Source organism: Henckelia pumila, chromosome 4 (assembly GCF_033568475.1).
Source record: "Henckelia pumila isolate YLH828 chromosome 4, ASM3356847v2, whole genome shotgun sequence".
Taxonomy (NCBI): Eukaryota; Viridiplantae; Streptophyta; class Magnoliopsida; order Lamiales; family Gesneriaceae; genus Henckelia; species Henckelia pumila.
Window position 1 is genome coordinate 105,545,591 of NC_133123.1, and position 13,278 is coordinate 105,558,868.

The following is a 13,278-nucleotide window of genomic DNA, read 5'->3' on the forward strand; positions in this document are numbered from 1 at the left end:
TATTTGAGTTACATGATTATGTGATTTAAATTTATAAAGTATGATCTACTTGAGAAATAACTGTTTTTGTTATCGACTGGAATCCAAAATTTTGAGAAGTTGTAAGGGGCAACGAATTGCAGCGATGAGATATCTCGTGTTCTAACCTTTGTTTATCAGATGGGTCCTCGTTATTAACCAAAACCCACCGCCAGTTACTCCTTCGAATGAGCAAGCTAGTATAGAAAATGTACAGATGGATGCCACAGCGACGCCTATGAAAACCTTGCTGAAGAGGTTTCAGTCGTTTAACCCGCCTTTGTTGCAGAGTACAGAGAATCATGTTAACTGTGAGAGCTGGTTGGATGATATTGATCAGTTGTTCGATTCCCTTGATTACTCTGACGACGGCAAAACCAGGTTGGTTATTCATCAGCTGCGGGGTGTTGCTAAGAACTGGTGGATCACGAAAAAGAGAGCCATGGAAAATCGAGGTGCAGCTATTAACTGGAATCTTTTCAAATATGAGTTTTATAAGCGGTTTTCCCAGTTTCGTACCGAAAGGATAAGGGAGCCGATTTTGCAAATCTGAGGTAGGGGAGTTTTAATATTGAGGAGTATGTGGCCAAGTTTGATAGTTTGCTGAGATTTGCACCGCACATTGCCGACAAAAAGAAGCAAAAAATGATCAGTTCATTAATGGTTTGAACTCTGATATCTTCACGTTGGTAAACACTGCTAGGCCTGATAATTTTGCGGATGCCATGAATCATGCAAAAGGAGCTGAAGCAGGTTTGTGCAGACAGAAAGGAGCTCTAGTTGTGCCTCAGCAGCCTAGTCAGTCTCAGAACCAACCTTATTATTTACAGGATCAATCTTTCCAAATTCAGAATCAACCAACAAGTTCTGAGGGTGGTAGCAGTGGAGGTAATAGGAAGGATTACTATCACCCGAAGGGGAAGTAGTTTAAGAAGCACGGAAGCAGTTCTTCGAGCTCTAGTGGCTCGAGGCAGTTTGGATCAGGACAGAGTTTGGGTCAATCAGGCATGTCTTGTGCCAATTACGGAGGACATCACTCCAGTGATCAGTGTAGAGGTATTTTTGAAAGCTGCTATATCTGTAACCAGGCGGGGCACTTTGCCAGATTGTGTCCACAGCGGGGCTCTGAGTAAGCACAGCGTAGAAGTTCTTTGAGGCAGACAGCTCAGCCTCAGCGGCAAGAATCTATGGTCCACTCTTTCCAACCTCAGCAGCAGATTAGACAGGAAGGTAGCCAACATGTGAACCAACCTCCCAGACCGCAGGCATGAGTCTTTGCTCTGAGCGAGGATCAGACTCAGTTTTCAACCGATAATGACATATCAGGTAAACGTTCGATTTTGGTTTTCCTACTCTTATTGACTGATAGATACTGGTGAGTCTCTTTCCTTCTTATTGAAGAATCTGTTTAAATGTTTAATGTGCCTCTAAATTTTGTCGGGTCGTTTGAATTGACGGACACTCCTGTAGTGTTGTTAATTTTTCTATTAACCGGATCATTCAGAAAAATTAGTTTAAACTAGGAATTCTTATCGATGATTTCTTATCTTTTTGGAATAATAATTGTACAGATCATTCAGAGCTTTTGAGGATCGTATAGCATATTTTGGTTCCGAGCAGTTTTATGCTATTCTTTGATGTCTGAATTCTATTTTGGTTCGAGTTTTCTTCCTCGATTTTATGATCTGATGATGGAATTTCTGTCGATCAGCGCTCCAGTATCCTGATTTTTGGTGCTAATGATCTTTCAGTACTTGGTATTCTTCTTATCGAGATTTTGGATATACTCTTATTCAGAGGAATCACGCTCTAGTCTGAGACATCACGGCAATTGAAGACGCTTGAGACTCAATGTCTGTTTCTGGACTTGAGCTCGCAGCGATCTTATTGATTGCGAGATTTGGCATCGTTTTCTTATGAGGAGATTTCCGTGATCTTTTAATCTTAGGAATTGGAGTAATTGTTTTTGCAAACGGAACTGATATGGAGGCATAGAAGAGGATTAGATTGTATGAGATTCTGACTGCAAATCTTAATCTGAGGAATTGTATGCAGCAGATGATGTTTTAAGTTGTTCTTATTTTATCTTCTATCAGATTTTGATTGTCCGATTGATGAAATATGCTACCGTATTCCGTACAGAATGGCTTTCAATCAGGACTAGAGGATTGATATCTTGTCAGAGGTCGCCAGATGTCATGTTTTGTCAAAGTCTGTCATTTTAGACAGAGATCCTTGATGCACTCGTTCTTTCGGCAAAGACTTTGAAGAGACTTTTGTTGTCTGATTGCAACTTATTTCAGTTCAATACCCTCAGAACGAAGGAAATCCAGGTCAGAAGAGTCAAACTTTAGATGTTATGCCTTGAGTTGGAACCAGAAATGATTTGATTGTGACTGAGCTTAGTAGGATTTTCTGACGAGAATGAGTCGAATTTTGATTGACGGACTTGAAGGAGTAATTTGAGAGACAGAGTTCGTGTTGGAACCGTGTTTGATTTTGAGGACGAAATATATTTTTAGAGGGGGAGAATTGTAACACCTCAAATTTATCTTAAATGACCTTATTTGAGATAATCGGAGATTACAGAGTTCAAGAGCCGAATTGATTTTGATCAAGGTCTATTTTGAAAATTTTGGAATTTTCAGGGACTAAAATGAAAAATTGGGATTTGTTAGATATTTATGTTGGAAAACTGGCGAGTTCCCAGACCAATTACGATTGATACCCGGTGCAGCGGAAGTTTAAAAATTTTTCATGGAACGTTTCCATGGTATGGGTATCAACCGTTCATCGATTGAATTACGTGTGTGTAAAATTTAAATAACAATTAAATAAATTTTACCTCAAATCTCGCAACGAGATTAATGGACACCAACAGAACAATTCTGCTCTTGTTGTCTCTCCCTGGAACCGATGAACGCCTTCAATCAGGTCCACGAACAGAGGTTTAATCCCTCTGATAGATTGCACTAGAAAATCTATCAGAAGTTTTCTGCAAAGAGAATACACGAATTTGATTCGTTATTCCTTACTGCGATTCAAAATCACAGACCGGAATTTCTCAGACAGAGAGGGAGGGGGGCGACGGCCAAGCTTGAGAGAGGGGCTAGGGTTTCGATTTTTTTTCTCTCAAAATTATGAGCTATCGTGTGTAATTTCTGTACTGAAATAACTTATTTATAATGCAGGCCACTAACACCTTAGGGCCCATTAGTCATAAGCTGGGGCCCGACAAGCAAAGCCCGCTCGTTCAGAAATTAATATAAAATTCATCGTGACTCTGATTGATGAAACGATTTCACCAATGTGTACAGAAACCATTTCTGCACGTTTTAAAGTCAAAATAAATTTTCCTGAATCCGAATTCAGTGGTTTCCAAAAATGTCCATCCCTATGTCATTTTAGGAAATCCTACTCCCTTACTCTTATTTAAGAAGTCCAACTCCTTAGTTCATTAAATTTAACTCTTTAAATTTAACTATCTCAACGGGGATTAAAACTCCATTACACTGTGTGACCCTCAATGGTTCAGGGATACAGCTAGCCGTGGGCTCACAACTCCTTGTGACTCGGAACAACACTTTCCGACTTGCCCAACGAATCATGGTAAAGCGCCTAGCAACATCGCCCCATGATTCCCTAGGTATCACTGATAGTGCCTACAAGAACCAGTAGATTTTGGTTAACGTACAGTACGGTCCCTTCATCCATATATCCCGATCGAATCAACAACCATTGGTATATCGAGAGTCGCTCAAGATTCGATAACTATGCAATGCATCTTGAAGATCAAATTAGTGACATCGCATGTGCTACTAAGAAACCATTTCTTAAATCACATCAAGTACTCTGGCCAGAGATTTGTCACACTAATATCTCCTCAGATCGCATAGGATATCCACACTCGCAAGTATGTGGTGAATCCTTGACAACAATGCATTGACTCCTATATGTGTCGTAACTGTACCCAATCTCGACACCTGATGACCCCCTCAGAGTCGGTAAACGAGTCAAAGCACAGTACTAGCATATAGAGTCTCCATGATGTTTCAAGTCGTAAGGACTAATGGTGTACAACCAAAACCGCGGACTTTATCCACTCGATAAGTGATAACCACTTGGAAAGTCCGGATAGGGTAGTTCGACTATTCATCCTATGAATATCCATTTGCATGCTTCGAACATCTCCATGTTCCCTACCAATGAAACGTGGTACTCCGCATCGCAAATGCTAGTCTCAAACTCGAGCGACCCTTATCCTTATTATCGGACGGCTCAATCGACTAGGAACGGTTTTAGAATATACAGTGACTATAAGATGTATTTCATGATAGACATCTCCATGTTCTACCACATCTTACATACACTATAGTATATTCAAGGTCTTTATCAAAACAACAATAGTATATCACAATATAACAATATGAAGTAATATAAAGTCATTGCCATAAAAGTGTAAATAATATTAAACAAAAGATTGTTTATACAAAGAGTCAACAAAGCCCATAGCCACACAGTTGGCTCACTGGGCACCCACTCTTACAATCTCCCACTTGCCCTATAGCCAACTAGTCATACTACGTAGACCCATTGCTTCGCGATGTTTGTCAAACAATGGTCCTGGCAAAGGCTTAGTAAGTGGATCAGCGATATTGTCTGCAGAGGCCACTCGTTCGACACTGATGTCTCCTCTTTCCACAATCTCCCGGATTATGTGGTATTTCCTCAGTACGTGTTTGGATCTTTGATGAGACCTTGGTTCCTTTGCTTGAGCAACGGCACCCGTGTTGTCGCAGTACACCGGGACTGGACCAACAAATTCAGGAATGACGCCCAACTCTTGGACGAAATTCCTCATCCAAACGGCCTCTTTAGCAGCAGCTGATGCTGCAATGTATTCAGCCTCAGTGGTGGAATCCGCTGTGGTGTCCTGCTTGGAACTCTTCCAAGAGACAGCACCGCCATTGAGCATGAACACAAATCCAGAGGTTGACTTCGAGTCATCCACATCACTTTGGAAGCTAGAGTCGGTATAGCCTTCCAGTTTGAGTTCTCGTCCTCCATAAACCATGAACATATTCTTAGTCCTTCGCAAGTACTTAAGAATGTCCTTCACGGCTTTCCAATGCATCTGACCAGGATTAGACTGATATCTGCTCGTGACACTCAGAGCAAATGCTACATCCGGTCTGGTAGATATCATCCCATACATGATACTACCTATAGCTGACGCATATGGTACATGTGTCATATTCTCTATCTCTGCATCAGTCTTGGGACACATAGACTTGGATAGAGAAACTCCATGACACATGGGTAGATGTCCTCTCTTGGACCCATCCATTGAAAACCGTTTCAATATGGTATCGATGTAGGTTGATTGAGTGAGTCCTATCATTCTCTTAGATCTATCCCTATAGATCTGTATCCCAAGAATGTAGGATGCCTCACCCAAATCCTTCATCGAAAATCTACCTGATAACCATATCTTTGTTGACTGCAACATCCCTACATCATTCCCAATGAGTAGGATGTCATCAACATAAAGTACTAAGAATGTCACCGCATCCTTAACTACTTTCTTGTACACGCAAGGTTCCTCCGGGTTCTTGATGAAACCAAAGTCTTTAATTGTTTCATCAAATTTCTGGTTCCAACTTCTTGATGCTTGTTTTAGACCATAAATTGATCTCTGAAGCTTGCATACCTTATGCTCGCTTCCCATGGATGTGTACCCCTCAGGCTGCTTCATATAGATTTCTTCCTTAATGTCTCCATTAAGAAAAGCAGTCTTCACATCCATTTGCCATATCTCATAGTCATACCATGCAGCTATGGCAATAAGGATTCTTATGGACTTGAACATTGCAACTGGTGAAAAGGTTTCGTCATAGTCAACTCCTTGCCTTTGAGTATAGCCTTTAGCCACCAATCGCGCCTTGTAGGTCAATACCTTACCATCAGGCCCAAGCTTTCTTTTGTAGATCCATTTACACCCTATTGGAACAATTCCATCGGGAGGATCCACTAAAGTCCAGACTTGGTTAGTATGCATCGAATCCAATTCTGACTGCATAGCTTCAAGCCATAAATTCGAATCCGCATCAGAAATTGCTTCCTTGAAGCTTCTTGGATCACATCCAATGTCGGGTTCATCTTGACCCTCTTCAAGAAGAAGACCATATCGAACTGGAGGTCTAGAAGTCCTCTCGGATCTTCTAGGTGCAGGCGTGTCCAGCAATGGTTCCTGAGGTGTGGGATCGTTATTTTGTATTTCGGGTTCTTCTCGAACTTCTTCGAGTTCCATCATCTCGCCTTTCTTATCCAATAAGAACTCCTTCTCCAAGAAGGTGGCATTCCGTGAAACAAACACCTTTGTTTCAGCAGGATAATAGAAATAATATCCGATTGAATTCTTCGGATACCCCACAAAATAACACAGGCTGGATCGACTATCCAACTTATCTCCCACTGTCCGCTTCACGTAAGCAGGACATCCCCAAATCCTCAAGTATGAATACTTAGGAGCTTTGCCATTCCATAACTCGTATGGTGTTTTGTCCACTGCTTTAGTGTGGACGTTATTCAACAACAATACCGCCGTTTCAAGCGCATAGCCCCAAACGAAGGTGGAAGCTCAGTGAAGCTCATCATGGATCGAACCATGTCCAACAAAGTTCGATTACGGCGCTCCGATACACCATTAAGCTGTGGTGTCATAGGAGGAGTCCACTGAGAGAGAATCCCATTCTCTTTTAGATAGTCCAAAAACTCGGTACTCAAGTATTCTCCACCTCGATCCGATCGAAGTGCTTTAATACTTTTACCTAGCTTGTTTTCTACTTCAGCCTTGAATTCTTTGAACTTTTCAAATGCTTCAGACTTATATTTCATTAAATATAAATACCCATACCTAGAATAATCATCAGTAAAGGTAATGAAGTAGGTGTGGCCATATTGAGTCCCTACTCTAAATGGACCACAAACATCTGTATGGATCAAATCCAACAGATTTTGACTACGTTCAGGCTTCCCCTTAAAAGGAGATTTAGTCATTTTCCCTTTTAGGCAGGATTCACAAGTAGGTAGAGAGTTAATATCAGACATATCAAACATGCCCTCTCCCACTAGCTTGTTCATCCTCCTTGAGGAAATATGACCTAGTCTAGCGTGCCAAAGGTTTGCCGGGTTTTGACTATCGATTTTCCTTTTGTTTGTTGTTGCCGGTTTGTCAATACAATTCACTGGAACGTCTTTTAGTTTTAAATTGTATAGATCGTTTTCAAGTTGTCCATTTCCAATTAAACATTCATTCTTGTAAATACTGCAAATCCCATTCACAAAATTACAAGAATAACCATCTCTATCAAGCATAGAAATAGAAATAATGTTTTTAATTAAATCTGGCACAAATAAAACATCTCTCAACAATAATTTAAAACCATTCTGCAAAATCAAACAAACATCTCCAATGGCCGTAGCTTCAACTCTGGAACCATTCCCGAGCCTCAGCTGGGTCTCACCCATTCTAAGCCTGCGACTTCTTGTCATCACCTGCAAATCATTGCAAATGTGAGATCCACATCCGGTATCCAATACCCAAGAAGTTGTATTAAGTGACATGTTTATTTCGATATAGAACATACCCTTTGCAGTTCCCAACTGCTCAAGATACTCCTTGCAGTTGCGCTTCCAATGACCCGGCTTCTTGCAGTAATGGCAAACATCCTTGGATTTTCCATCGTTTGAAGCCTTTGTCTTTTGCTTCTTCTCGGGTTCCACTTTCTTGGGTGGGGCAGAACGTTTCTTGCCCTTCATACTTGGCCCCTTCTTAGCAGAAGATGAGGAGCCCACCAAGAAAGCTGGCTTATCCTTCTTAAGTGTGGATTCATATGTAACGAGCATATTGACCATCTCTTCAAGGGTGGCCTCTATCTTGTTCATATTAAAATTTATCACGAATCCATCAAATGAAGAAGGAAGAGATAGAAGCAGCAAGTCCACATTGAGTTCATGCTCCAACACCAAATCAAGGGTCGCTAACTTCTGTATGAGCCAAATCACTCGTACCCCATGATCACGGACCGAAGTCCCTTCACGCATGCGGCACGTCATCAACTCCTTAACAGTAGAGAACCTTTCAGCCCTCGACTGAGCCCCAAAAAGTTCCTTGAGTTGCGTGTGAATGTCAGCAGCATTCACCGTGTCCTCAAATCGCCTCTGGAGTTCATCAGACATCGAGGCTTGCATATAGCATTTGGTCTTGATGTCATGGTCACACCATGCATCAAGTTTGGCCAATTCCTCCGGACTTATGTCAGCTGGTGCTTCCTTCGGAGGTGCTTTCTCTAACACGTAGAGCATTTTCTCCGAAGTTAAGACAATCTTCAACTTCCGGAACCATTCCGTATAGTTGGCGCCAGTCAGCTTGTTTTGTTCGAGGATCGAGAATAAAGGATTTCGCGAATTCATTGTATGAAATACTGAAAAGGAAAAACAGACATATATCAATGATTGTTTAACAATTTACTAAGACATAAAATAGGCGAATTTAATTTTATGAATCTCACTCCCACTATTTTAACGATTTCACCACCCTCTAGTGAAAACGGGAAACTTTTTCCTTAGTGAGAACATGGAGTCCAATTGACAAACTTATGGTCCCGAATAATATCAGCCAACCATAATTCTCAAAAGGTAGAGCCCAATTGCTTCCAAAGCAACCCCCATGTATTTACCTCATGTCCAATAAGGGCCCAATAATATGACGCCGTTTAAAGTGACATGTCAAGATGACCCATCAATATTAAGTTGTGATGGACGGTCGCCATGTGGATCCCCCAATAATATGAGCCGATCCCATGGGAGTTCCACCCAACTTACAACATTTGTCGATCCAATGTACAGCTTTCCGACGAACGGGCCCCCCCAATAATATGAGCCGGATCGTATCCGCGGGTAGCATCACATACATTGACCGTTGATGGAAGGTAGGAACATTTAAACAATATTTAAATTTCCTTTATTTATCTTGATATAAATTTTAAATCATATTTAAAATGAGGGATTTTATTTATAAAAATATTTGTCTCATCATTTTTAATTTATTGCATGCATTGCCGGATTCACGCAATTTATGTCTAAACATGCATACAATCATAATATCACATATTATATAGAATGATCGATTCCATTTCTAATTGACCCGTGGTTGCCAATCACGGGTCTTAGTCCAATCCTAGGTAATATGCAGTATGCAAATGCAATCCTATTACATATGCTTCCAATTTACATTTCTTCAGTCTTCATTGTCTGCTGGGCCCACCATCTTCAAATCTTGATCTCCCACTAAATCTAATGTATTTACAATTAAATAACAATGACAAGTAGGAGATACATTTTTAGGGGGTGGGAACGGGCTATAAACCAAGCCCACTTTTATTACATATGACATTCATATCGGGCCATAAACCAGGCCCATTAATAAAACCAACAACAATAAAGACAAAATGTAAATTCCTAACATACACCTACAAAATTGGTCATGGCAATCGATCATCCTTATCCAATAACATTTAATTCAAAATTAATTTATTGGATAACATGCTGTGGCAATTCAAATTTAAACAAGATAAAATCATATTTTATATATAAAATCACATTTCACATATAAAATCATATTTTATCTCCATATCAAATAAAATCATATTTTATCTATAAAATCCAATTTTACAAATAAAATCATATTTTATCTAATATATCATAAGATCATATCTTATCATCAATTGTACCAAAATAATTGATTTCAAAATTCAATTTACGGATAAAATATTAAAATTTTCCAAAAATTCAAATTTATCCAAAATCAATTTTAAAATTTACGGACTCGAACAATTCGATCCGAAATCTCGTGAACCAATCAAAAACAATTTTTGACCGGACCAAAAATAAAATTTTAAATATTAAAATTAATAAAAATATTAAAAATTAATTTTTCCCGCGGGCCACCCGGGACACTCCCGGGTTGGCCCGCACCCGGGGCGCGGGCCGGGGGCAGCCCGGCTGCCCCCTTAGGGCAGCACTTGGCGCCGCCCAGTGTGCTGCCCTGGGCGGCGCCGAGCGCCGCCCTGCGCAGCGCCTGGCGCTGCGCTGGGCGGCGCCGAGCGCCGCCCCTGCGCAGCGCCCAGCGCTGCCCTGCGCAGCGCCCAGCGCTGCGCTGGGCAGCGCACAGCGCTGCCCTGGGCGGCGACGGTCGCCGCCTTGGGTGGCGCCGTGCGCCCCCTTTGGGCGGCGCCGTGCGCCGCCCGGGGCAGCAACAATTGCTGCCCCACCGGGCAGCGATCCAATCGCTGCCCGGGTTTTGCCCCGAAAAAAAAAAAATTTTATTTAAAATATTTATTTTGTTTCAAAAACCGAGACTCAAAAATTTTGTACAATTGATTAATTCAATCGATTGATCTGAGCAACCTGGCTCTGATACCACTGTTGGAAAACTGGCGAGTTCCCAGACCAATTACGATTGATACCCGGTGCAGCGGAAGTTTAAAAATTTTTCATGGAACGTTTCCATGGTATGGGTATCAACCGTTCATCGATTGAATTACGTGTGTGTAAAATTTAAATAACAATTAAATAAATTTTACCTCAAATCTCGCAACGAGATTAATGGACACCAACAGAACAATTCTGCTCTTGTTGTCTCTCCCTGGAACCGATGAACGCCTTCAATCAGGTCCACGAACAGAGGTTTAATCCCTCTGATAGATTGCACTAGAAAATCTATCAGAAGTTTTCTGCGAAGAGAATACACGAATTTGATTCGTTATTCCTTACTGCGATTCAAAATCACAGACCGGAATTTCTCAGACAGAGAGGGAGGGGGGCGACGGCCAAGCTTGAGAGAGGGGCTAGGGTTTCGATTTTTTTTCTCTCAAAATTATGAGCTATCGTGTGTAATTTCTGTACTGAAATAACTTATTTATAATGCAGGCCACTAACACCTTAGGGCCCATTAGTCATAAGCTGGGGCCCGACAAGCAAAGCCCGCTCGTTCAGAAATTAATATAAAATTCATCGTGACTCTGATTGATGAAACGATTTCACCAATGTGTACAGAAACCATTTCTGCACGTTTTAAAGTCAAAATAAATTTTCCTGAATCCGAATTCAGTGGTTTCCAAAAATGTCCATCCCTATGTCATTTTAGGAAATCCTACTCCCTTACTCTTATTTAAGAAGTCCAACTCCTTAGTTCATTAAATTTAACTCTTTAAATTTAACTATCTCAACGGGGATTAAAACTCCATTACACTGTGTGACCCTCAATGGTTCAGGGATACAGCTAGCCGTGGGCTCACAACTCCTTGTGACTCGGAACAACACTTTCCGACTTGCCCAACGAATCATGGTAAAGCGCCTAGCAACATCGCCCCATGATTCCCTAGGTATCACTGATAGTGCCTACAAGAACCAGTAGATTTTGGTTAACGTACAGTACGGTCCCTTCATCCATATATCCCGATCGAATCAACAACCATTGGTATATCGAGAGTCGCTCAAGATTCGATAACTATGCAATGCATCTTGAAGATCAAATTAGTGACATCGCATGTGCTACTAAGAAACCATTTCTTAAATCACATCAAGTACTCTGGCCAGAGATTTGTCACACTAATATCTCCTCAGATCGCATAGGATATCCACACTCGCAAGTATGTGGTGAATCCTTGACAACAATGCATTGACTCCTATATGTGTCGTAACTGTACCCAATCTCGACACCTGATGACCCCCTCAGAGTCGGTAAACGAGTCAAAGCACAGTACTAGCATATAGAGTCTCCATGATGTTTCAAGTCGTAAGGACTAATGGTGTACAACCAAAACCGCGGACTTTATCCACTCGATAAGTGATAACCACTTGGAAAGTCCGGATAGGGTAGTTCGACTATTCATCCTATGAATATCCATTTGCATGCTTCGAACATCTCCATGTTCCCTACCAATGAAACGTGGTACTCCGCATCGCAAATGCTAGTCTCAAACTCGAGCGACCCTTATCCTTATTATCGGACGGCTCAATCGACTAGGAACGGTTTTAGAATATACAGTGACTATAAGATGTATTTCATGATAGACATCTCCATGTTCTACCACATCTTACATACACTATAGTATATTCAAGGTCTTTATCAAAACAACAATAGTATATCACAATATAACAATATGAAGTAATATAAAGTCATTGCCATAAAAGTGTAAATAATATTAAACAAAAGATTGTTTATACAAAGAGTCAACAAAGCCCATAGCCACACAGTTGGCTCACTGGGCACCCACTCTTACAATTTAGAAGGGTTTTGACTTTTCTCTTCACTCCATCACCTCCTCCAACACGCATCCCCTCCATTGAAGACTCCCCAACGTTTCTTCAAGCTTGTGAAATCTCTGGTTTTGTTAATCTGTCTGTTAGAAATTATTTCTGAAGGCTGATTAACGATCACGGCTGCAAGAGCTTCGTTCTATCGTAAGTTTTTCTTTGATCAGATACTTTATATTTTTCGGATGTTGTTGGAATCGATTGAGTTTTGGTTATGTTGTTCTTGAAAGAGTTCTTATCGTTTATTCTCAGTCGGTTTTGAGATAGAGCGTCATTCGGAATTGTTATGATTTTTGAAGTGATTTTCAAAAATGTGGATTTTGAGATTTGATGGGTTTGAGTTCTATTTGTTGTATTGGTATTAATATGAGTTGGTATCGACATTATACTACTGTCTGCGTTTTTGGTTTGATCAGAGTATAGTCGTTATGCCGCCGGTTTGAGTTTTGGACTATAGTTTGGTTTGGATTGATTTGAGACGTTTTCAGTCGAGTTTGAATTTCAATATATGATCTCGAGCCTTTATTAATTCTTTTACATATTTGTTTGAAGGCCGTTGAGTTTCGAGGTTGCAGAAGTTAGATCGTTCTGAAGATTAGAGCCGGTATAGTATCGATTTTTCTTATTATCGATTGAGGAAGTTTGAATGTGTTTTGAAATGGAATATTTGTTGTTTTACAGAGTTGAAGCTTGTGAATCATCGAGAAGAGGTATAAGACAACTTAGACTTGAATGGAACTAGTGACTCGAATCCGACTTGATTCGAGTGTTACGAAGAAATAACATACTTGCATGTTAATTGATTTACTTGAATGAGCTATGTTTTGCATTGCATTCATATTGATCCAAATGATTTAGTTCATTTTGAGTTAGACTTTC